At 48.5% G+C, this 26,634-nt stretch overlaps 1 pseudogene; it reads right to left on the bottom strand.

Moving 5' to 3' along the window:
- LOC141203895 (uncharacterized) overlaps positions 1-16,708 on the bottom strand; it is a 56,367-nt pseudogene extending 39,659 nt beyond the window's left edge.
- Positions 16,709-26,634: the final 9,926 nt, after the last annotated feature.

Raw genomic sequence — 26,634 nt, 5'->3', positions numbered from 1 at the left:
ATTTATGGTGGACCATTGGAGGTATGATGAGTCCTGACCAGAAGAGTAGAGAAAGTATTAGTGCCCCCATTTCAGGAGAGATTGTGCAGGAATCTGAATTCTTTAGGATTGAAAAAATAATGTAATTTATGATGTGGAGTGAATCCATGAAACCAGGGCTCGAGCCATGCCACCACATCTCCTGCAGGCGTGAATAGATGTATATTACAGCCATCAGCCACGCACAGCTTAGAGACATATCATGGCACAGGTGTAATGTTATTTATGTAGTTTTATCCCATTCCTGCTTAAGTTAGTCAGTTTTAAAAGAAATTAAAAAGTCAGAATAAAGGGAAACTCCGTTGTTATTGTACAGAAATTCACACTTGGCCCTCACTGCACATTTAATATTGTCGATAATAAAAGTGAAGTTTGGCCAGAAAGACTGGACCTGGTCTTGTAGGGACCATATGAGAACATTCAGCAGCACAGAAGGGAGAGAAGGTAGATTCATCCAATAAGATATCAGGGATCTAGGAAGCCAACAGCATCATTACCCTCCGCTTTCTGTTACAGGTCCATCAGAATATTTTCCTTCAAGTGATTTTCTCACTTGTCAGCACATTCTACGTACGCTGTCATTTGGCTTTGTAGTTTACAGATCTGGGCAGGTAACGGTCAGCGTCTACTAATCCCAGGAGGTAGGTGGATCCCCAGGTTGCAAGTTCTCTAGAAAAGGGTTTTCAATGCCCAAATTCATTTGAACAGTTTTGGGTGGAGAAGAATTTTGTGATCTAGAGGCAAAATGGTGATCACACGATTGTGATACAGCCGGACTACACCACCGATAAAGCAGCCACAGCCGGTGACTGAGAAGAATCTGTGACTTCTCTGTATTTAGTGGTTACTACTCACCAGGGTAGTCATATGTAGGAATCTCCTCCTTACACCGCTCATCACCCCTCACATATGTCTCTGTACTATGATTATGGGTCAGATTTTCACCCTGAAACAAATATTGTAAAAGTGACAGACAGAAGGAGAAGTCACATCTATGATCAGCTCTAATCCTGCCATCTCCACCGTTCTCATTACACAAGTATAAAACATAATAATGGTGAATAAAACAAGACTGAGCACAAGACCTTAACAGCCGTCTACACATCATAGGGGAGATCTCATGACACCTTCTCTCCATCTACCTGATGATCCTGAGGAACATTGGGATCTTCTTGTTTACAGTCCTGTGGAAGAAGAGGACGGGGACATCTCTCTGGTGTTGTCCTCTTACTGGATAGATCTGGGGGAAACACATACAGGGACTGAATTCATTCTTTACATACAGATAGTTATAGGCAGTGTGTATTTAATCCTGTCTATTACCTGGTGATGTGAGGGGCTGGGGAACCTCCATCATGATGTTCTTGTACAGATCTTTGTGTCCTTCTAAATACTCCCACTCCTCCATGGAGAAATAGACGGAGACATCCTGACACCTTATAGGAAACTGACACATACAATGATACCGTCATCCCCCCGATCCCTCCATAGCGTTACTGTATAATGTCCCAGCATTCCCAGCAGTGTCACCTCTCCAGTCAGAAGCTCAATCATCTTGTAGGTGAGTTCTAGGATCTTCTGGTCATTGATGTCCTCATGTATCAGGGGGTGAGGTGGAGGCCCTGTGACTGGGCTCAGGGGTCTTCCCCATCCCTCAGACGCAGGGTCCTGACAGCGCTCACTAGAGGTCTTCTTCACTACTGTGTAATCCTGGTTATGGAGAGACACAGTAATAAATCTCACTCCAGACATTTCCAGAGTCCTCACCTCTCCAGTTCTGTCCATCTGTTATTCCCATAGATAAGAATGATGTAATGTGATGTCATCAGAATCTCTCACCTCTCCAGTAAGCCGGAAGAGGATCTCTAGGGTGAGGTGTAATATCCTCTCCACCATCTTGTCTCTGTCCATATCCATCTTTTATGGATCAATAAGGAAAATTCTATTATATAGAAGATCTTCACTGAGAGGATCTGATATTGTAGGGATCTGAATGAGAAGAAGATGAGCAGATGTAACATCATAAAAATCCTGTGTAATAATACAATTACTGGAGATAATAAGGGAAACATATGAGGAGATTTATTATTTTACAGTATTTAGTTTTCTTCTTTCTTCCTCGGAGTCGGAAGCTGAATACATTTCTCATAGACTCATCTTCCATGACGCTAAATCTCGTCTCCTTTACCAACAATCGGCATTAGCAATACTGCAGGAGATATTCATTACACGTGACATGAGAAATAACTACCGTATTTTCCGGAGTATAAGAAGACTGAGTGTATAAGGCGACCCCCAACTTTTCCAGTTAAAATATAGAGTTTGGGATATACTCGATGTATAAGACTACCCCTCTTCTAACGCACATACAATAAAAGTTAAAAAAAAAAATCAGATTTGATTTCAATATGGTAATTTTAAAGTGATGAACCTTACCGGCGATTGGCTGGTTGTTGTATACAAAGCCTGCTTGGATTGGTCAGCTCTTCCTGCCTGCCCAGCTCTCCCTGTCTCCAAGACTATCAGAGCGGCAGCACATCCCTCTGGCCCGCCTTTGTATCCTATTACCGGTACCTCCTTCTCTGCCTCTCTGATCTCGCTCCTGAGGACTGCAGTGACGAGGTGAGGGGGCGCCTCACCGGGAAGGTGTAAGTGAAGCAAGCTGCAGGCATCTGGGACGCCCGGGGTATGGAAAGAAGAGAAAGAGCGGTGCTGTGCCCAGAAAAACAGGCCTCTTTCACTCGTCTGGCCCGCCCTTGTATTACCTCCTTCTCCGCCTCTCAGGAGGTACCAGTAATAGGATACAAGGGCAGGCCAGAGGGATGTGCTACCGCTCTGATAGTCTTGGAGACAGGGAAGGCTTATAAATTACCATAAATACCGTATTTTTCGGACTATAAGACGCACCGGACCATAAGACACACCTAGGTTTTAGAGTAGGAAAATAGAAAAAAAAATTTAAGCATAAAATGTGTTCACGATGCACTTTTAAGGGGGAGGGGGTCTTCTACTGACACTGGTATAGGGGTAATGTCCCCCAATTCTGACAATATCCCCCATCCTGGTATATATGCCCCCCTTCCTTTTATACGTGGCCCCCATTTCCATCCTGATATGCCTGTCATCGATCCATCCTGGTATGCATGGCACCCCTCATCCCTATCCTGGTATGCATGGCACCCCTCATCCCTATCCTGGTATGCATGGAACCCCTCCATCCTGGTATGCATGGCACCCCTCATCCCTATCCTGGTATGCATGGCACCCCTAATCCCTATCCTGGTATGCATGGCACCCCTCATCCCTGTCCTGGTATGCATGGCACCCTTCATCCCTGTCCTGGTATGCATGGCACCCCTCATCCCTATCCTGGTATGCATGGAACCCCTCCATCCTGGTATGCATGGCACCCCTCATACCTATCCTGGTATGCATGGCACCCCTAATCCCTATCCTGGTATGCATGGCACCCCTCATCCGTGTCCTGGTATGCATGGCACCCCTCATCCGTGTCCTGGTATGCATGGCACAGCAATCCCCATCCTGGTATGCATGGCACCCCTCATCCCTGTCCTGGTATGCATGGCACCCCTCATCCGTGTCCTGGTATGCATGGCACCCCTCATCCCTTCCCTGGTATGCATGGCACACCTCATCCCTATCCTGGTATGTATGGCACCCCTCATCCTTATCCTGGTATGTATGGCCCCTCATCCTTATCCTGGTATGTATGCCCCCCTCATCTTTATTCTGTTATGTATGCCCCCCCTCAGCCTTATCCTGGTATGCATGGTCCCCCTAATCCTCATCATGCTGCACATAAAAAAATAAACACTCCTACTCACCTTTCTTCTCTCCTCCAGCGCTGCGTCCTATCTGCCCGCACTGATCTTGCCTTGTGAGCCGCGCATGGCGTCACTACCATGCGAGGCTCACAAAGGGAGATCAGCTACTGGAAGTCACTGCTCCTCACGCTGGAACTGTGACTTCATGCTCCTTAATACCCGGCACACAGCGTAGCCGCAGAGCGGCTCCTGCTGCTGCAGGGCGATCACGTGTGCCTGCTATTAAAGGGCATGAATATTCACCCCCCCCCCCCACGGAGAGAGGTTGAATATTTATGCCCTTAAACAGCGGGCACAGGTGATTCCGGCAGCACCAGGCGCCGCGCTGCTGCTACACTGTGTGCCGCTATTAAGGAGCATGAATATTCAGTGCTCCCCACGCCTCATGGGGGGGGTTTGGTCGACTATATAAAGTATTTGGGGGCCTCCCGACAGATGATGTTAGGGCAGAGAAGGATCTGTCATCCTGAATTTCAGAGGCTAATCCGTTTGTTCTTCCTGTAGATAATCGTCCACTAGAGGAGTCTGGAGGCGACTTTCTCATACAGACCACAGGAAAGCTGGAATATTTGTGTGTATAGGGAGATGGAAGAGATAGCCGTCTGCCAAATGACTGTTCAGCCAACACTTATCTCATGTGTATGGAGCCGTTACGATTACACTAACAGGCAAGGATAATACACCGCACTACAGTAGTACAGTGCATCACCTGAGCAATCAGAGGATTGTATGTTGTATGATCGTGACGCGCCCCCTGTGGTCGTGGGGTACACGGTAGCCGGGCCGGTTCTGTATTGGGGTAGTCACGGTGGCAGTGACCCAGTCCGTGGCCCAGGGAGGTCAAATAAAGAACAGTGAAAGTCAATTTGGTGAAATAAAGATTTGGGGATAATGTTCGTGACGCCACCCGTGGTATGCGGCTATATGGGGCCCCCGCTGCGGTGCAGATCCACTGGGGCTGTTGGTGACGCAGCAGAGATGTTTGGCTCTCCACGGGTAGAGCTATGCCCCAGGGCAGTATAAAGGACTTGATGAGGTAGATGTTGTCAGCAGGGACAGTGTAGTGCAGGGCAGGGCAATTAAGTCAAGGACACAGCGGGGTGCAGTCTTCAGGTTTTACTCACAGTTGTTAAGTTCTCCAGGTTACAGTTACCGGTTTGCAACCACCCATGTCGTCCTGTGTCCTCCTGGGAAGTGATTCAGCCAACTCTCAAATATCCTAGGAGCACTTGAACGGGACCCTTTTCGGTGTACCTCTCCAGGCCGTCTCACTACGCTGGCTCTCGCCATCCTGCCCTGTGCCTCAGACACAGTGTCCCGAGCCAGTGGCCGCGGGCCTTGTCAGGCGACGTCTCGTCTGTCCCCTTGGTCCTATATGGCCACCTTTTCAGCGATTATGTGTGGACTGTGGCTACGGCACCTAAAGATATAGCAACCTCCGGTTTGCTAGCTGAGCTTTAAAGTACTCCACTAGTCTGGGGCCAGTCCCCTCCTGCGGCCTTGATCCCTCTATGGTCAGCGTGAATTCGGGCGCACGGGTGGCTTCCCGCACTCGCCGTGCCCCTAGGATCCCTTCTATTTCTGGAGCCTTTCCCACTGCTCCGGTCTTCTCCCCTCACTCTCCTACTGCTGGGCCCCTCTGACTGGGCCCACTCCTCACTCTCCACTGAACTCCTGCTCCAAGCACTGGAGCCAGGAAAATGGACCCTTCTAGATGTTTCTACCCTTGCTTTTACTCTTCCTGTCTGAGCTCCCCTGAACTATTTCCTCCACCCACCTCCTCCACTTAGTTCCACCCTCCTGACAGGGATCAGGCCTGTGCTCTCCCTTAGGAGCAATCTTGCCCTTCCCTTATGAAGTAGTGTAGTGTTGGATGTGAGTGGTTGGGTCCCGTGTAGTGCTCCCTCCTTACCTGAGAGTGGGGTACCACACCTCTGGCTGAGATGCAGCACTTCTGTGGCAACTGGACCCGCAGGGCACCACAATCGCACTAATGAGAGTTGTCACTATAGGGAAACCAGACTCACTGCACAATGTTCGTTAAGTCACGTCCATAAGAACTTTCTTATACTCTGTTATCCTATACACATTCTATACACAGTGACGTAGACAGAAATCACAGTGACGTAGCAATAGCTGAAATTGAGCCCGCCGAAGGGAAAAATATTATATATATAAATATATATATATATATACACACACACACACACACTAGATAGTGGCCCGATTCTAACGCATCGGGTATTCTAGAATATGTATGCGGCCGACCGGGCGCGACTAATCAGCGAAGCAGTGTTTAAATGGGTTGTGCACTACTTTAAATTAACCCACCAATGTATCCCCCCGGGGCCCCTAATGAATTTTGTAATTACGTCATGTTGTCAATACTGCTTGTGACAACATCGCTGACCACGCACAGCCAGCACATAATTCCCCCGGCCGCAGCCGGCTCTTGCTTCCGCTTACATCACGACTATTTGCGGCTGCAGCCAGGGGTCTCCTGTTCGCAGGCTGCGACCAATCAGCGAATCGTGTTAGTGAGGACCGAGGAGCGGCACTGCCGGTCATCTCCCGGCAGCATCGCCGCTGACCTCCATGCGGCTACCGTCGGGAGATCAGCGGCTAGGGCTGCTGATCTCCCGACGGCAAGTGTGAAGGGAGGACCGGGGAGCGAGGCCGCCGAACGGGGTACTTCTGCTGCAAGCAGCCGGGAGATGACCGGCTAGCACCGGTCATCTCCCGGCTGTGTCGCCGCTGATCTCTCGACGGTGGCCTGCGTGTTTCAAATCTGGCGCCACTTCGTGGCCGGGCTGTGCCAGTCGCTGAATGGTCGCGGCCGACTGGACGCGACCAATCAGAGAAGCGGTGTTTTAAATTTCGCGCCAATATCGCTGATTGGTCGCGGCCGGGCAGGTGCGACCAATCAGTGAAGCGTGTTTCAAATCCAGCGCCAATTCGCGGCCGGACTGCGCTCGTTGCTGATTGATGGCGCGACCAATCAGCGAACCGTGTTAGTGAGGACCAGGGAGCGGCCCTGCCTGTGCGGGTACTTCCGCTGCGAGCTAGCGCCGGTCATCTCCCGGCTGCATCGCCGCTGACCTCCATGCGGCTACCGTCGGGAGCTCAGCGGCCAAGTGCGAAGGGAGGACAGGGCTCCATCCATTCTTCCATTGATGCGGTGAAGTAGTCCTGTGCCCTTAGCAGAGAAACACTCCAAAAACATAATGTTTCTACCTCTATGCTTGACAGTGGGGACGGTGTTCTTTGAGCCATTGGCAGCATTTCTCTTCCTCCAAACACGGCGAGTTGAGTTAATGCCAAAGAGCTCAATTTTTGTCTCATCTGACCACAGCACCTTCTCCAAATAACTCACAGAATCATCCAGGTGTTCATTGGCAAACTTCAGATGGGCCTGCACAAGTGTCTTCTTGAGCAGGGGGACCTTGCGGGCACTGCATGATTTTAAACCTTTAAAGGCGCAATGTGTTACCAATGGTTTTCTTGGTGACTGTGGTTCCTGTTGCCTTGAGATCATTAACAAGTTCCCCCGTGTAGTTTTAGGCTGATCTCTCACCTTCCTCATGATCAAGGATAACCCACAAGGTGAGATTTTAAATGGTGCCCAAGATAAATGTCGATTGACAGTCATTTTGTATTTCTTCCATTTTGTTACTATTGCACCAACAGTTGTCTCCTTCTCACCCAGCATCTTGCTTATGGTTTTGTAGCCCATTCCAGCTTAGTGCAGGTCTATGATCTTGTCCCTGAAATCCTTAGAAAGCTCTTTGGTCTTGCCCATATTGTAGAGGCTAGAGTTTGACTGATTAATTGAGTCTGTGGACAGGAGTCTTTTACACTGGTGACTATGTAAGACAGCCAGTGTCAGACTGGGGTGTCTGGGGCCCACAGGGGGAATTGATCCTCGGGGCCCACTCTACAGCTATATGCAAATACCTGTTATCTGTTATCCCTGTTATAGTGGAGCGTCAACTGTAAATAGCAGGCGGCTCCTGCATCTACTGTGCACCACTATAACTAGGATGTACAATTAAGGTAGTTTGTATTAAAGGGGTTGTTTGGTTAAAACAAGTTATCACCGATCCATGGGCTCTATAGGATAAGTGATAACTTATTGATCGTTTGGGTCCGAACATTGGAAAACGCACCTATCGGAAGAATGGGGAAGTTTTATCCCTGTCAGGACACTTATCCCCATTTTAAAATGCAGCAGCAGGTGGGATGTCTGACCACAGCCTCATTCATTCTCTTTGGGGCTTCCAGATAAAAACAAGAACAGCAACTGAGGGAATGAATGGATCAGTGGTCAAGTCGCACATGAGCTCCACTCTAATGGGAATAAAAAATCCACATTCTACCAATTGGTGCACGTCCCAGTATTCAGACCCCCACCAATCAATACTTTATCACTTATCCTGTGGAGAGGTGATTACTTGTTTTCCCCGGAGAACCCCTGTAAGTGCATCTTGTTCCAAATATTTAATCACTAATGGAAATAAAGAATCTTCTAATTAATATCAGAAAGAACAAATGACCGCCATACCCAACACAACCCACTATACCAACAGCAATAGTACCACATACAAGGGAGAAATACTGCCACACCATGACCAGACCACATATTACCACCACATATTACCACCACCATAGTGACCAAATAATACTATATACAAGGGAGAAATACAGTGACACCCGTGACCAGACCACATATTACCACCACATAGTGACTGAATAATACCACATACAAGGGAGAAATACCACCACACCGTGACCAGACCAGATATTAACAGCATATAGAGTCAAAATAATTCCCCATCATTGCTCTCCCCCACCTCCTCCATCATTGCTCTCCCCCCACCTCCTTCATCATTGCTCTCTCCCACCTTCTCCATCATTTTCATATTGCCATCATCATTGCCATATCTCCCCCCACCTCCTCCATCATTGCCATATCTCCCCCACCTCCTCCATCATCATTGCCATCCCCCCCACATCCTTCATCATTGCCATATCTCCCCCACCTCTTCCATCATCATTGCCATATCTCCCCCCACCTCCTCCATCATAATTGCCATGTCATATCTCGTACAGTTACTACCAGTTTCACGATAGCCCAATTATTATTATTCGCTGCCACCACCGACCAAATTTGAAATATAATACAAGCCTGGTCGGACGCCTGCGTTCTGGTAGTGTATGGCTTCGGGGAAGGGAATGATTACAGAGCAAAAGAAACAGGACTATTAAAAGTTATATTTAATCCAAAAGGGAGATTTTACACAAGGGGACAATACAATACATATGCAGTTACACAAAATAATAAGGATTAAAGAAGAAACTTACTATATGATCGCAGAGACGATTCAATATAGCTGGAGGGGAGACATCCCACTTGAGTCTCCAGAGACCACACACGGTATAGCTGCAGTCCATTTTTCTCCCCGGAGAGGCTCACAGCTCCGGGAAAATAAGCATATAGTTCCATGGCTGACCCTGTCACTAAAAATATGGGCCCCATTATCATAGGACGTATGGAACATTAGTTATTCCATCTTTTATTTCAGCTCCGAAAATCCTGCAGTTTGCAGCTGGGGAATTGTCTTAGTTAACGAGCTGCGTCCTCCTCAGCTAGATGTAAATTGTCGGAGGTCTGTGTCAGAGGAAAACACACTCACATGCTAATTGGGGTTGTAGCACCTTTTTTGTGCCAGCATCTGTCCAAGCCACTTCTGCTGTGGTGATAATTTGCATACAGACAGATGGTAGATTATCAGCTCTTCTCTCCTGACAAATAGTATAGGGGAGAGGTAGAAGAAGGAGGGTCTGGGGGGGGGAGGGAATTCTTAATATTTTTCTGACAGGATAAAATACTTATTTCTCACTGCAAAATGCAAATAAATTTATCTAATTTAAACATTGTGATTTTCTTGATTTGTTTGGATATTCTATCTCTCAATGTTAAAATTAATCTGCACTTAAAATTATAGATTGTTCATGTCTTTGTCAATGAGCAAACTTACAAAAACAGCAAGGGATCAAATACTTATTTCTTCACTGTATATTACATATACAGTACAGACCAAAAGTTTGGACACACCTACTCATTTTAAGATTTTTCTGTATTTTCATGACTATGAAAATTGTACATTCACACTGAAGGCATCAAAACTATGAATTAACACATGTGGAATTATATACTTAACAAAAAAGTGTGAAACAACTGAAAATATGTCTTATATTCTAGGTTCTTCAAAGTAGCCACCTTTTGCTTTGATGACTGCTTTGCACACTCTTGGCATTCTCTTGATGAGCTTCAAGAGGTAGTCACTGGAAATGGTTTTCACTTCACAGGTGTGCCCTGTCAGGTTTAATAAGTGGTATTTCTTGCCTTATAAATGGGGTTGGGACCATCAGTTGTGTTGTGCAGAAGTCTGGTGGATACACAGCTGATAGTCCTACTGAATAGACTGTTAGAACATGCATTATGGCAAGAAAAAAGCAGCTAAGTAAAGAAAAACGAGTGGCCATCATTACTTTAAGAAATGAAGGTCAGTCAGTCTGAAAAATTGGGCAAACTTTGAAAGTGTCCCCAAGTGCAGCTGCAAAAACCATCAAGCGCTACAAAGAAACTGGCTCACATGAGGACCGCCCCAGGAAAGGAAGACCAAGAGTCACCTCTGCTTCTGAGGATAAGTTTATCTTAGTCACCAGCCTCAGAAATCGCAGGTTAACAGCAGCTCAGATTAGAGACCAGGTCAATGCCACACAGAGTTCTAGCAGCAGACACATCTCTTCAACAACTGTTAAGAGGAGACTTTGTGCAGCAGGCCTTCATGGTAAAATAGCTGCTAGGAAACCACTGCTGAGGACAGGCAACAAGCAGAAGAGACTTGTTTGGGCTAAAGAACACAAGGAATGGACATTAAACCAGTGGTAATCTGTGCTTTGGTTTGATGAGTCCAAATTTGAGATCTTTGATTCCAACCACTGTGTCTTTGTGCGACGCAGAAAAGGTGAACGGATGGACTCTACATGCCTGGTTCCCACCGTGAAGCATGGAGGAGGAGGTGTGATGGTGTGAGGGTGCTTTGCTGGTGACACTGTTGGGGATTTATTCAAAATTGAAGGCATACTGAACCAGCATGGCTACCACAGCATCTTGCAGCGGCATGCTATTCCATCCGGTTTGCGTTTGGTTGGACCATCATTTATTTTTCAACAGGACAATGACCCCAATCACACCTCCAGGCTGTGTAAGGGCTATTTGACCAAGAAGGAGAGTGATGGGGTGCTACGCCAGATGACCTGGCCTCCACAGTCACCAGACCTGAACCCAATCGAGATGGTTTGGGGTGAGCTGGACCGCAGAGTGAAGGCAAAAGGGCCAACAAGTGCTAAACATCTCTGATAACTCCTTCAAGATTGTCGGAAGACCATTTCCGGTGACTACCTCTTGAAGCTCATCAAGAGAATGCCAAGAGTGTGCAAAGCAGTCATCAAAGCAAAAGGTGGCTACTTTGAAGAACCTAGAATATAAGACATATTTTCAGTTGTTTCACATTTTTTTTGTTAAGTATATAATTCCACATGTGTTAATTCATAGCTTTGATGCCTTCAGTGTGAATGTACAATTTTCATAGTCATGAAAATACAGAAAAATATTTAAATGAGAAGGTGTGTCCAAACTTTTGGTCTGTACTGTATGTAGTGGATGGGTGGAGGAAGTAGTTAAGGGGAGCACATAGCGGGAAATATAAAAGAAAGTAGCCATCTTAGCGACAGTCAGAGGAGTAGTGAGGAGGAGACAGGGAGCGGAGGCTCTGTATGAGCTCTGCTCCACAGGCAGGCCTAGTCAGGAGGCCTGAGCCTGGGAGAAGGAGAGGGAGCAGGAAGGCTCCAGGAACAAAGAAGGGACCCTAGGGGTACGGGCCATGCAGAAGGCCCCCCGTACGTCCGCTGCTACCAGGAGGTTGAGGGGTCAAGGCCAGAATAGGGAACCGGATCCCTCAACTAGTGGAGAAACATTCAAGGCTCAACTAGAAACCGGCGGTTACAGTGTCTAACATGCTGCAACCATAATCCACACCAGTGGCCCTAAGAAGGTGTCCACATAGGACCAGGGGACGGAACATACGTCGCCCGCTAAGGCCCGAGGGTACCGGATAGAAGCGGCGCTGGGTGTGAGGTACAAGGAAGAGGCCAGAGGAAGGTACACAGAACGGGGTCCTGATAAGTGCTCTGGAGATACCCGAGGGTGGACTGAGCCCCTCACTGAGTACGCACAGCACGACGTGGGAAGTTATGATCTGCAGTGTAACTTGGAGATTGACAACCGTGAGTAAAGACCCTGGGACTGCACCATCTTGTCTCCGTGTTTCTTACCGCGCCAGCACTAACTGCACTGGGACGCCCTGCACAACCACCATCATTCACACGCGCTGCCCTGACGCTACACTCTTCCTGTGGGGAGTCATATTACACTTGCTGCACATTCCACCAGCTTCAGCGGACTGCTCCGCAGCGGCGGTTAACAAATCCACAGGTGGCGCAGTCGGACATTAACACTTATCCATATAAATTACGCCCTGGATTGACCGCCCTGGGTCACGGACCGGGTCACCGCCACAGTGACTACAACCCCCAGCATTTACAAGGCCCGGCTCCGGGTACCCCACGGCCCAGGGGGCGCGTCATTACAAATTCCCTTCTTCGGTGGGAGAGCCACCATCCTCCCCCCTCTGAAGAAGGGAATACCAAAAGGCCAATACATCAGGCTGAGAAGGAATTGTTCGACTGATGGTGAATTTATACAGCAGGCTAAGGAAATGAGAGAGAGGTCTAAACGAAGGGGATACCCTGATTGGGTTTTGAGAAGGGCGCACCAGTTTGCTTTTAAACAAAATAGAGAAAATCTGCTCTCTCCAAGAACAAAAGACGATAATGAAAAAGGAAAAGAACTTATTAGGTTGATTGCGACATACGATAATGGTGCCCCACAAGCAAGGGTCATTATAGAAAAATATTCGGGAATTCTACCATAGACGAGGATTTGAAAAAAGTTGTTGGTACAAAACCACAAATCACGTTTCACAGAAACAAAACGATTGGAGACAGGGTTGTCAAAAGTCATTTTGTGCAATCTAAAAAGGACAAGTCTTGGTTACCAGGGAGACCGAATGGCTGCTACAATTGCAGTGGATGCGTGGCCTGTCCGAATGATAAGACTACAAAAACCTTTATGAGTAACGTTACAGGACTGTCCTTTGATATTAGAAGTTTTATTAATTGTAGAACAACATTTGTGATATATAAAGCAACATGTATTTGCAAAAAGGAGTAAATAGGGAAGACCATACGAGAAATGAGAAGAAGAATAGGAGAGCATCTAAATGATATTGCAATCAATAATGACACGCCCATTGCTAAACATGTAAATTTAGTGCATGGGGGGATCCGAAAGTAATATCATTTACGGGAATTGGTTGCATGAAAATGAATAGTGGGGGGGGACATGGACAGAATCCTACAGCAAAAAGAAGCAAGATGGATTTTCCGGTTGAACACCATGACCCCTAAGTGGCTCAATGAGCAACTTGGCTATAGTTGTTTTATCTGAAAGGAGTATCTCCTGATCCCCACCTTACAAAATCCTCCCCCTCGCTTCCCCCCGTTTGATCATGCTTACGTGAAGCGTCCCATTACATGAGCCTGTCAAAATCAGATTTTTGAGCCTTTAAAATCTTGAGTGCCTTCAAAAGAAGGTGATATTTATATCCTTAAGGATTATATACCCTTAGGAAGAAGGGAAATTTATGGATAGATATATAATATATGACATTGTGGGCAACAGGCTGCTTAAAGAGTGCTTTCAGAATGAAATACGTATATTTAAATTATAAAAAAAAACAACCTGGAGGTCTGAACTGAGACATAAATTGATGTGCATGCAAAATGTAGATGCATGTTCACACAAGGCCATTGAACAGAGAGAAACCAAAGACAAGAAAAAATACCCAAATAACTGAAAGTAAATGTATAGATCGCACAGTGCAAAAATAATAATAAATAATAAAGGGTATTTAGTTAACATAATTTTGATCAAAATAATGTATAAGCTATCCCGAAACTTCACGGCAACCCTTATGGGACAGTCCTAACTCTAGTATTAAAAACCTTACCATTTGTCAAGTGACATACATATGGACATATACTAGGGATCAAGTCTCTCTGCCTATGTCCATATGTATGTCACTTGACAAATGGTAAGGTTTTTAATACTAGAGTTAGGACTGTCCCATAAGGGTTGCCGTGAAGTTTCGGGATAGCTTATACATTATTTTGATCAAAATTATGTTAACTAAATACCCTTTATTATTTATTATTATTTTTGCACTGTGCGATCTATACATTTACTTCCAGTTATTTGGGTATTCTTTGGTATATTTAAATTATGTCGCCTGATGAAGTTTGTATTTAAAGCTGCCAGCCTACCCCAAGTAGGAAGGAGCATCATGTGCGATTTGGATTGATGGTCACTATGGCAGTGGTAATCATTGAGAAATAATACGGTATATATGGGGACATGTGACCATATGTGGTCGGCCGTGTGACTGAGGCGTTTCGGGTGCCACGTGACCGGAAGCGTTGTGGAGTCCACGGCCACATGTTGTAACATATGGCTGAGTGTAGGCGGCTGTAAAAATGGGGCTGCATTGCGTGATCGCGGCATGCCGGGCGGCCAGAAATTATGTGATTGGGTATGTCACGTGATTGTGACCTGCCGGGCGTCCGGAAATGATGCGGTCGGCGGTGTCACGTCGTCACGGCTTGTCGGGCGGTGGAAATGATGCGATCGAGTGAGACCCAGCCGTGTCATGTGATTGTGAGACTCCGCGCTGCAGAAAATGACATGTTTTGAAAGAGTGGGAATACATATAAGGTGGTCAAAATGGAATGAGTCTGATGAGAGCACTATTATGGGATAATGTATTTGAAAAAGGAATGGGTTTGATAGAGATAAACCCTGGAATTATAGCAACCAAAATATAAGACACATATAAGCCCCGCCCAGGAAGTGACATAGGACTCCCTGGAAAGGAGGGAAAGTAAACCTATTTACATACAGGAAGTGAGTGTGTGGGATTATCTCCTCATACAGTTTTTGGAAAAATAGTGGAGGCAGCGCTCTGCACGACTGTAATGAACACTCACTATTGTGAGCCTCATTGAATTTTTTGTTTTACTCACTTTGACACTTTATTGGCACAGAGTCACCTTCTCTCTTTGCATTAACTGTGCCTTCCACAAAATGCTAAACATACTCCCCTGATGAATTCTCCGTAAGGAGAAAGAAACGTGTCGGGAGGGTTTTTGTGGGATATGTTAGAAGGTACACTTGGGTACTGCCCGTGTCGGGGCGGGAGCTAAACCCAGGGGCATGACAGGGGGGCATCAGTCCTCAGAAAAAGATCAACAGACAGACAGAAATTCCCGGATGGTGCCTAGATGCAAAATGGGTGAGAACCAAACATTTTCTTTCTATATTGCACAATAGCACTTTAGATTATGATTAATGTTATTTAACAGTCAGGACTGGATATATTCATCCGGAGACCGTATCCTGTAAATATCTGTAATGAGTCTTTTTGTGTCCTTAGGTTAATAGGGGTTATGTTGATTCAGTAATGGATATATAGGATATAAAGTTTTATAGGTATAAGTGAAGGTTATGTTATAAGAGAATCCTCTCTGCTGTGAGTTGTCCTTTTGTTTAGGAATTGAAGGACAGGTCCTAATAAAATGTCCCTTTTTCCCAGAAAAAAAAATACGCCTTTTTTCTTGCGAATCTCCGGGGAAATGTATGATGTAAAGGCACCCCCTAACTGCATGGGTTCTGCTACCTCCCCCAGTACTGGTTCACCTCCAGACCGCTCCCCCGGCAGAGGTCTGTCACATCTGACACACCCGTGACACCATCCCAGCCTTGTGCAGGTTTACAATTTTGTCCCTGGTGTCCTTACACAGCTCTTTGGACTTGCCCATGGTGGAGAGGTTAGAATGTGATTGATTGAGTGTGTGGACAGGTGTTTTTTATACATCTAACAAGGTGCAATTAATACAGGTAATGAGTGCAGAGTAGGGGGGCTTCATAAAGAAAGACTAACAGGTTTGTGGGAGCCAGAATTCTTGCGGGTTGGTCGGTGATCAAATACTTATTTCATTCAATAAAATGTCACTTAATTGACGCTGAGAAGGCGTCTGACCCAGTCAATTGGTCGTTCATCTTCTCGCTGTTAAATAGGTTTGGGTTTGTGGGTCCTATTATTCACTCCATTAGATCCCTTTATTCAAGACCCTCGGTGAAGGCGTCTGTTAATGGCACCATGTCTGATGAACAGCCTGTTTGTTAGGCAAATCCCTGCATGTGTCACAGCAGCCCAACCGCCATGACACATGAGTCGCGGCGGCACCAACATAGATGCCGAGCACCCGAGCGCGCTCACCGAAGGGTTAACAATCCACGCGCCCTCATCACTAAGGAGAACAAGATGTCTCCTCCCTTCCTGTCTCCATAGTGGGGTCGTATGTATCTATTACAGGAAACAGAACAGAAACCTTATGATTCTTATAAAGGGGCAACACAAGACCCCCAAAGAGCCTCCGTGCTGAAGGGGTTAATGCCCCCTGCGCCCAGTAATGGGGTCTCCACATACCTCCACCTGCAGAGCCGCCACCACATATATGGCTGCTGTGTGCGCACAGGAGCTGTGATGAGGTCACAGGAGGGGAGGAGTCAGGGGTCACATGATCAGGGGCCTCAGTGGATGCAGGACTCTGCTGTGCTGGTTGTCATGGTGCTGGATGAGCTGAAGTTTATGTGTGGGGTCAGGAGGGGTTTACAGTGTGGATGTAGCAGAGCCGCGTGTGTGCGAGGTGTACGGAGCAGAGCCGCGTGTGTACGAGGCGTACGGAGCGGAGCCGCGCGTGTACGAGGCGTACGGAGCGGAGCCGCGCGTGTACGAGGTGTACGGAGCGGAGCCGCGCGTGTACGAGGTGTACGGAGCGGAGCCGCGCGTGTACGAGGTGTGCGGAGCGGAGCCGCGCGTGTACGAGGCGTACGGAGGGGAGCCGCGCGTGTACGAGGCGTACGGAGGGGAGCCGCGCGTGTACGTAGCGGAGCCGCGCGTGTACGAGGTGTACGTAGCGGAGCCGCGCGTGTACGAGGTGTACGGAGCAGAGCCGCGCGTGTACGAGGTGTACGGAGCAGAGCCGCGCGTGTACGAGGTGTACGGAGCAGAGCCGCGCGTGTACGAGGTGTACGGAGCGGAGCCGCGCGTGTACGAGGTGTACGGAGCGGAGCCGCGCGTGTACGAGGTGTACGGAGCGGAGCCGCGCGTGTACGAGGTGTACGGAGCGGAGCCGCGCGTGTACGAGGGGTACGGAGCGGAGCCGCGCGTGTACGAGGCGTACGGAGCGGAGCCGCGCGTGTACGAGGCGTACGGAGCGGAGCCGCGCGTGTACGAGGCGTACGGAGCGGAGCCGCGCGTGTACGAGGCGTACGGAGCAGAGCCGCGCGTGTACGAGGCGTACGGAGCAGAGCCGCGCGTGTACGAGGCGTACGGAGCAGAGCCGCGCGTGTACGAGGCGTACGGAGCAGAGCCGCGCGTGTACGAGGCGTACGGAGCAGAGCCGCGCGTGTACGAGGCGTACGGAGCAGAGCCGCGCGTGTACGAGGCGTACGGAGCAGAGCCGCGCGTGTACGAGGTGTACGGAGCGGAGCAACGCGTGTGCGAGGCGTACGGAGCGGAGCCGCGCGTGTACGAGGCGTACGGAGCAGAGCCACGTGTGTACGGAGCGGAGCCGCGCGTGTGCGAGGCGTACGGAGCGGAGCCGCGCGTGTGCGAGGCGTACGGAGCGGAGCCGCGCGTGTGGGAGGCGTACGGAGCGGAGCCGCGCGTGTGCGAGGCGTACGGAGCGGAGCCGCGCGTGTGCGAGGCGTACGGAGCGGAGCCGCGCGTGTACGAGGCTTACGGAGCGGAGCCGCGCGTGTACGAGGCTTACGGAGCGGAGCCGCGCGTGTACGAGGCGTACGGAGCGGAGCCGCGCGTGTACGAGGCTTACGGAGCGGAGCCGCGCGTGTACGAGGCTTACGGAGCGGAGCCGCGCGTGTACGAGGCTTACGGAGCGGAGCCGCGCGTGTACGAGGCTTACGGAGCGGAGCCGCGCGTGTACGAGGCGTACGGAGCAGAGCCGCGCGTGTACGAGGCGTACGGAGCAGAGCCGCGCGTGTACGAGGCGTACGGAGCAGAGCCGCGCGTGTACGAGGCGTACGGAGCAGAGCCGCGCGTGTACGAGGCGTACGGAGCAGAGCCGCGCGTGTACGAGGCGTACGGAGCAGAGCCGCGTGTGTACGGAGCAGAGCCGCGCGTGTACGAGGTGTACGGAGCGGAGCAACGCGTGTGCGAGGCGTACGGAGCGGAGCCGCGCGTGTACGAGGCGTACGGAGCAGAGCCACGTGTGTACGGAGCGGAGCCGCGCGTGTGCGAGGCGTACGGAGCGGAGCCGCGCGTGTGCGAGGCGTACGGAGCGGAGCCGCGCGTGTGGGAGGCGTACGGAGCGGAGCCGCGCGTGTACGAGGCGTACGGAGCGGAGCCGCGCGTGTACGAGGCGTACGGAGCAGAGCCGCGCGTGTACGAGGCGTACGGAGCAGAGCCGCGCGTGTACGAGGCGTACGGAGCAGAGCCGCGCGTGTACGAGGCGTACGGAGCAGAGCCGCGCGTGTACGAGGCGTACGGAGCAGAGCCGCGCGTGTACGAGGCGTACGGAGCAGAGCCGCGCGTGTACGAGGCGTACGGAGCAGAGCCGCGCGTGTACGAGGTGTACGGAGCGGAGCAACGCGTGTGCGAGGCGTACGGAGCGGAGCCGCGCGTGTACGAGGCGTACGGAGCAGAGCCACGTGTGTACGGAGCGGAGCCGCGCGTGTGCGAGGCGTACGGAGCGGAGCCGCGCGTGTGGGAGGCGTACGGAGCGGAGCCGCGCGTGTGCGAGGCGTACGGAGCGGTGCCGCGCGTGTGCGAGGCGTACGGAGCGGAGCCGCGCGTGTGCGAGGCGTACGGAGCGGAGCCGCGCGTGTACGAGGCTTACGGAGCGGAGCCGCGCGTGTACGAGGCGTACGGAGCGGAGCCGCGCGTGTACGAGGCTTACGGAGCGGAGCCGCGCGTGTACGAGGCTTACGGAGCGGAGCCGCGCGTGTACGAGGCTTACGGAGCGGAGCCGCGCGTGTACGAGGCTTACGGAGCGGAGCCGCGCGTGTACGAGGCTTACGGAGCGGAGCCGCGCGTGTACGAGGCGTACGGAGCAGAGCCGCGCGTGTACGAGGCGTACGGAGCAGAGCCGCGCGTGTACGAGGCGTACGGAGCAGAGCCGCGCGTGTACGAGGCGTACGGAGCAGAGCCGCGCGTGTACGAGGCGTACGGAGCAGAGCCGCGCGTGTACGAGGCGTACGGAGCAGAGCCGCGTGTGTACGGAGCAGAGCCGCGCGTGTACGAGGTGTACGGAGCGGAGCAACGCGTGTGCGAGGCGTACGGAGCGGAGCCGCGCGTGTACGAGGCGTACGGAGCAGAGCCACGTGTGTACGGAGCGGAGCCGCGCGTGTGCGAGGCGTACGGAGCGGAGCCGCGCGTGTGCGAGGCGTACGGAGCGGAGCCGCGCGTGTGGGAGGCGTACGGAGCGGAGCCGCGCGTGTGCGAGGCGTACGGAGCGGAGCCGCGCGTGTGCGAGGCGTACGGAGCGGAGCCGCGCGTGTGCGAGGCGTACGGAGCGGAGCCGCGCGTGTACGAGGCTTACGGAGCGGAGCCGCGCGTGTACGAGGCTTACGGAGCGGAGCCGCGCGTGTACGAGGCGTACGAAGCGGAGCCGCGCGTGTACGAGGCGTACGGAGCGGAGCCGCGCGTGTACGAGGCTTACGGAGCGGAGCCGCGCGTGTACGAGGCTTACGGAGCGGAGCCGCGCGTGTACGAGGCTTACGGAGCGGAGCCGCGCGTGTACGAGGCTTACGGAGCGGAGCCGCGCGTGTACGAGGCTTACGGAGCAGAGCCGCGCGTGTACGAGGCGTACGGAGCAGAGCCGCGCGTGTACGAGGCGTACGGAGCAGAGTCGCGCGTGTACGAGGCGTACGGAGCAGAGCCGCGCGTGTACGAGGCGTACGGAGCAGAGTCGTGCGTGTACGAGGTGTACGGAGCGGAGTTGTGTGTATACGAGGTGTACGGAGCAGAGCCGCGCGTGTACGAGGTGTAAGGAGCGGAGTTGTGTGTATACGAGGTGGCCATGTAGTGGAGTAAACGAATACTGTTATAAAGACCACATAACATGTTCCAGTAAAGGTGTAGTGTATAGCCTCAAATGTCCATGCAACAAATTATACACAGGACAAACTATTCGCCAGATGAGCACGAGGATAGGCGAACATATATGGAATATTAAGAATAAATTTGATGGCCATCCGCTATCAAAGCACTTTATGGAAAAATATGGAGACTCCATCGAGAATATCCAAGTTCTGGGTATTCAAGTGGTACAGAAATACTGGCGAAAGGGTGACTTCATTAAACAGATTCCAGGGCAGAAGCCACTGGATATTTACACTGGACACTGAGACCAAAGGGCCTCAATAGTGAAATCAAACTATTTGCCTGCAACTAAATCTAACAAGGAAAGGGGATTATCATGCGACTGATTGATACATGACATTTGTATCCAATTTACCAGCACGGATATAAAAAGTCCACAAACCCTGAAGGCCAATCCCTGACGAAGGAAACCACTAGATTTCCGAAACGGGTAGAAACTGGTCCTCTGTGACCTCCGTATGGATCCTAACCACGTGTCTCGCAGGTTCTGAAGTGTCGAGCGCACCAACCTCCAGAGGCGACCCTCCCACTTAGTCACCGGCCGGGATTAAGTGTATCCAGTGTGCCGCCCGCCGGGCCTACTCCTAACCTCTGGAGAGATCCATCGCCCTCCACCTATCAGCGGTATAAAGGTCCTACCACCAAACAGTCTGCCAATGCCGGCATCTACGAGACACAAGCACCCAGCTGCGCTGCCATCGCAGAACTCCTGGTCTTCACATACTTCCTCTTCTAGATGGTTCAACCACATTGGCAAGCCTTTTACTAGCTATCACATACCAGTCACAGACTCCATAGACCAGATAAGGTCACCAGGTATTTTGCCAGATAGCTTATTTCATCAAGTCTATTACTTATTCTAGCTACTTACTCAATAGCACTTATCTAATCCCATCGTCTATTTTCAGAATCTAATAGAAAGAAAAATACCAAACCTCCACCATATCTATCCCTATCCGGCACGTCCAGATCTGCACCAAGGAACATCAGGTATTTCCCACCCAATTGTGCACCCAGTCAACAACACCCATACTAATTCTCTACCTCATCTCTAATCTATCTTCTTTGGATTCCCCCACCGGAGCCTCCAGCCTACTTATACGTTCTTGCAGACAAAGCCTCGCGGAAGTGAACAAGAAGCACCTACATGATCTCTTTTTTTAACGGATTTTAATTCTCTACCTTCGTTTAAATAAACCATATATTTTTAATATCCACTTGGCATCTTAGTCCATTTTCTATTTTATCTTACTCCTGTACTCACTCGATCCAGCGCAGAGATATATATCTTTTATTTATAATTAATTACCCTTCCCAGCTTGTGGGAACATATTCCGCAGCACTTTACTATTTTAGGGCTAAGGGTATTATTCGGCCATCCACCTCCATCTACCTCTCCAGTCACAGTGTGTGTGTGGGGGGTGTTGTTAAAAAAATATATATATATGGAGAGTTATGTCCGTACTTGGATTTTAGAGAGATTAATAAAATCACGGTTCACAATACCTGTCCTTTAACCTGAGATGTTTAAACAATTATCTAGAGATGAATGATTTTCCAAGCTTGACTTGAAAGGGGCATATAACCTTATACACGTACGTCAGGGTGATGAAGGGACGACAGCGTTCAATTCGCCTGAGGGTCATTTTGAAAATTTGATGATGCCATTTGGGTTAACCAATGCTCCAGCAGTCTTTAAAAAATTTTCATAAATTACATTTTTGAATCTGCTTTTTTTAGTAGAGGTAGACGCTTCTGCTTTTGGGATGAGAGCTGTTCTTTCATGGAAAAAAAAGTGGGTATCTACATCCTTGATGTAGAGTCTTTGAGAAATGGAGACATTGGTTGGAGGGGGCAAGATATAAGGTCTTTACCGATCATAAGAACCTGTTGTATATTGATGCTACTAAGTGCTTAAACACCAGATAGGCTTGGTGGACCCTGTATTTTTTGCCAGTTTGGTTTTGTCGCCGACGGAAGGGTTACCTATTAACAAACTTTAGGTATCGCTCTCTTTATGCGTACATTTTATTAATAAAGTACATGATTCCGTTTTAGCTGGACATGCGGGTTCATTTGCCATTCAGAGATCTCCATCTAGGTCCTTTTGTTGGCAGAATGCTCTTAAGGATATTAAAGAGTATGTCTGTAAGGGCTCATACTCACTTGGGAGAAAAACGGACGGGAGCAATCCGATAAAAAAATCGGATTGCACTCGTACCAATGTTAATCTATGAGGTACATCTCATATGCAATTTTTTTCTCAGCTAAAATAGGACTGAGAAAAAAAACGTCAGCATGCTGCGATTTGCTGCGTATATCGGATGAGACTCGCCAATGCAAGTCAATGGGTCCTAGAAAAAAAACGGACGGCATATGGACCATGCGAGTGCCATTTCACGCACCCTTCTCTTTAGAAAAGCTGTTAATTCATAAGCCCCGTACAGTTGCAATACATTGATACCCGACAATTTAGAATAGAAAGAATAGAACAACACACATAGAATAGATACACACGTGGTCAAAATTGTTGGTACCCCTCGTTTAATGAAAGAAAAACCCACAATGGTCACAGAAATAACTTGAATCTGACAAAAATAATAATAAATTAAAAATCTATGAAAATGAACAAATGAAAGTCAGACATTGCTTTTCTGCTTCCACAGAATTAAAAAAAAATAAACTCATGAAATCGGCCTGGACAGAAATGATGGTTCTTCTTAACTTAATATTGTGTTGAACCTTTTGAGGCAATCAAACGATTGCTGTAACTGTCAATGAGACTTCTGCACCTCTCGACAGGTATTTTGGCCACTCCTCATGAGCAAACTGCTCCAGTTGTCTCGTGTTTGAAGGTTGCCTTTTCCAGATGGCATGTTTCAGCTCTTTCCAAAGATGCTCAATAGGATTTAGGTCAGGGCTCATAGAAGGCCACTTCAGAATAGTCCAATGTTTTCCTCTTAGCCATTCTTGGGTGTTTTTAGCTGTGTGTTTTGGGTCATTATCCTGTTGCAAGACCCATGACCTGCGACAGAGACCAAGCTTTCTGACACGGGGCAGCACATTTCTCTCTAGAATCCCTTGATAGTCTTGAGATTTCATTGTACCCTGCACAGATTCAAGACACCCTGTGCCAGATGCAGCAAAGCAGCCCCAGAACATAACAGAGCCTCCTCCATGTTTCACAGTAGGGACAGTGTTTTTTTCTTGATATGCTTAATTTTTCCGTCTGTGAACATAGAGCTGATGTGCCTTGCCCAAAACTTCCATTTTTGACTCATCTGTTCATAGGACATTCTCCCAGAAGCTTTATGGCTTGTCAACATGTAGTTTGGCAAATTCCAGTCTGGCTTTTTTTATGATTTTTTTTCAACAATGGTGTTCTCCTTGGTCGTCTCCCATGAAGTCCACTTTGGATCAAACAACGATGGATTCCACTTTGGATCAAACAACGATGGATGGTTCGATCTGACATTGATGTTCCTTGAGCTTGAAGCTCACCTTTAATTTCTTTAAAAGTTTTCCTGGGCTCTTTTGTTACCATTTGTATTATCCGTCTCTTTGATTTGTCATCAATTTTCCTCCTGCGGCCACGTCCAGGGAGGTTGGCTACTGTCCCATGGATCTTAAATTTCTGAATAATATGTGCAACTGTAGTCACAGGAACATCAAGCTGCTTGGAGATGGTCTTATAACCTTTACCTTTAACATGCTTGTCTATAATTTTCTTTCTAATCTCCTGAGACAACTCTTTCCTTTGCTTCCTCTGGCCCATGTTGAGTGTGGTACACACCATGTCACCAAACAGCACAGTGAGTATCTGTAGCCCTATATACAGGCCCACTGACTAACTACAAGATTGTAGACACCTTTAATGCTAATTAGTGGACACAACGTGATTTAACATGTCCCTTTTGTCACATTATTTTCAGGGGCACCATCATTTCTGTCCAGGCCTATTTCATGAGTTTATTTTTCTTTTAAATTCCGTGGAAGCAGAAAAGCAATGTCTGATTTTCATTTGTTAATTTTCATAGATTTTTAATTTATTATTACTTTTGTCAGATTCAAGTTATTTCTGTGACCATTGTGGGTTTTTCTTTCATTAAACGAGGGGTACCAACAATTTTGACCACGTGTGTAGATAGAAAAATGTCAGTCACATACATAAGTAGTACAGTGACCCTGCTGGTTACTGTACTTGTCATTTGTTAAAATAAAGAATTTATAAAAAAAAAAAAAAATTGGCGTGGGGTTCCCCGTAATTTTATACTTTAGCAGAAGTTAAGCAGACAGCTGGGGCAGATGTTTGAAGCCTGGGAAGAGGGTAATATCCACGGAGCTTCCCAGGCTACTAATATCAGCCCCCAGCTGAATACTTTGCCTTTACTGGCTATTAAAATGGGGGACCCCTATTTTAACAGCTAGCAAAGACTATGCAGACAGCTGGGGGCTGATATTAATAGCCTAGGAAGGGGCCATGAATATTGGCCCCCTCCGAGCCTAGAAACAGGAGCCCTCAGCTGCCACAGAAATGGCACATCCATAGAATGCGCCAAATCTGGCACTTAGCCTCGATCTACACACTGCTCTTTAGCGGTGACAGTGGGGTTATACGGTTGGGGTTGATGTCAGCTAATGATGCCACCTGGCATAAAGCCCAGGTTAGTAATGGAGAGGCGTCTATAAGACACCCCCATTACTAACCCCACAGTGATAATGATATGTGAAAAAAAGACAACCACACCATAAAGAAAATAATTTATTTGAAATAAAGACAGACTCCTTTAATAATCTAAATTAAACTCTACTTACCATCACGCCCATTCCACCTGAAGCCAATGTCAGACTCTGTCACATGTGCTCAGTGCGAACCAGCTTTCATCTGTGAAGAGCGCAGGGCACCAGTGGCGACTTGGTCAATCCTGGTGTTCTGTGGCAAATGCCAAGCGTCCTGCAGGGTGTTGGGCTGTGAGCACAACCCCCATCTGTGGACGTCGGGCCCTCATATCACCCTCATGGAGTGAGTCGGTTTCTAACCGTTTGTGCAGACACATGCACAATTGTGGCCTGCTGGAGGTCACTTGGCAGGGCTCTGGCAGTGCTCCTCCTGTTCCTCCTTGCACAAAGGCGGAGGTAGCGGTCCTGCTGCTGGGTTTTTGCCCTCCTACGGCCCCCTCCACGTCTCCTGGTGTACTGGCCTGTCTCTTGGTAGAGCGTCAAGCCTCTGGACACTACGCTGACAAGACATAGCAAACCTTCTTCCCACAGCTCATATTGATGTGCCATCCTGGATGAGCTGCATTGCCTGAGCAACTTTTGTGGGTTGTAGAGTCCGTCTCATGCTACCACGAGTGTAAAAGCACAACCAACATTCAAAAGGGGCCAAAACATCAGCCAGAAAGCATTGGTACTGAGATGTGGTCTGTGGTCCCCACCTGCAGAACCACTCCTTTATTGAGGGTGTCTTGATGATTGCCAATAATTTCCATCTATTGTCTATTCCATTTGCACAACAGCATGTGAAATTGATTGTCAATCAATGTTGCTTCCTAAGTGGACAGTTTGATTTCACAGAAGTTTGATTTACTTGGAGTTTTATTCTGCTGTTTCAGTGTTCCCTTTATTTTTTGAGCAGTGTGTATATATACAGTGCAGACCAAAAGTTTGGACACACCTCATTTAAAGATTTTTCTGTATTTTCATGACTATGAAAATTGTACATTCACACTGAAGGCATCAAAACTATGAATTAACACATGTGGAATTATATACTTAACAAAAAAGTGTGAAACAACTGAAAATATGTCTTATATTCTAGGTTCTTCAAAGTAGCCACCTTTTGCTTTGATGACTGCTTTGCACACTCTTGGCATTCTCTTGATGAGATGAGATTTTTTGTTGTTCTCATTCATATTATATATATTCATATATACACACACACACATTATTCTCTCCACTCATGGTTATTGGTTGGGTGAAGCCATTTGTTGTCAAACTACTGTGTTTTCTCTTTTTAAATCATAATGACAACCAAAAACATCCGAATGACCCTGATCAAAGGTTCACATACCCCAGTTCTTAACACTGTGTATTGCCCCCTATAACATCAATGACAACTTGAAGTAATTTGTGTGAGAGAGATAGATATATAAAAATATCTATCTAGATATATTGAGAAAATCGCATAGCAATCGCATGACAAGAATACGGAACATTTTATTTCTCACCTATGGGTATGAACCCTAAATGCAAAGTCTTTGCCAGGGCAAAAAGCCTTTCTTCAAACTCAGCGGGTTATCTCTTTCGTAACAATGTTGTCC

This window comes from Phyllobates terribilis, unplaced genomic scaffold (assembly GCF_046119375.1).
Source record: "Phyllobates terribilis strain yellow unplaced genomic scaffold, ASM4611937v1 Scaffold_130__1_contigs__length_5004896, whole genome shotgun sequence".
NCBI lineage: Eukaryota > Metazoa > Chordata > Amphibia > Anura > Dendrobatidae > Phyllobates > Phyllobates terribilis.
Note: the sequence above shows the minus strand (reverse complement) of the source record. Positions and strands in the feature narration are given on the sequence as shown.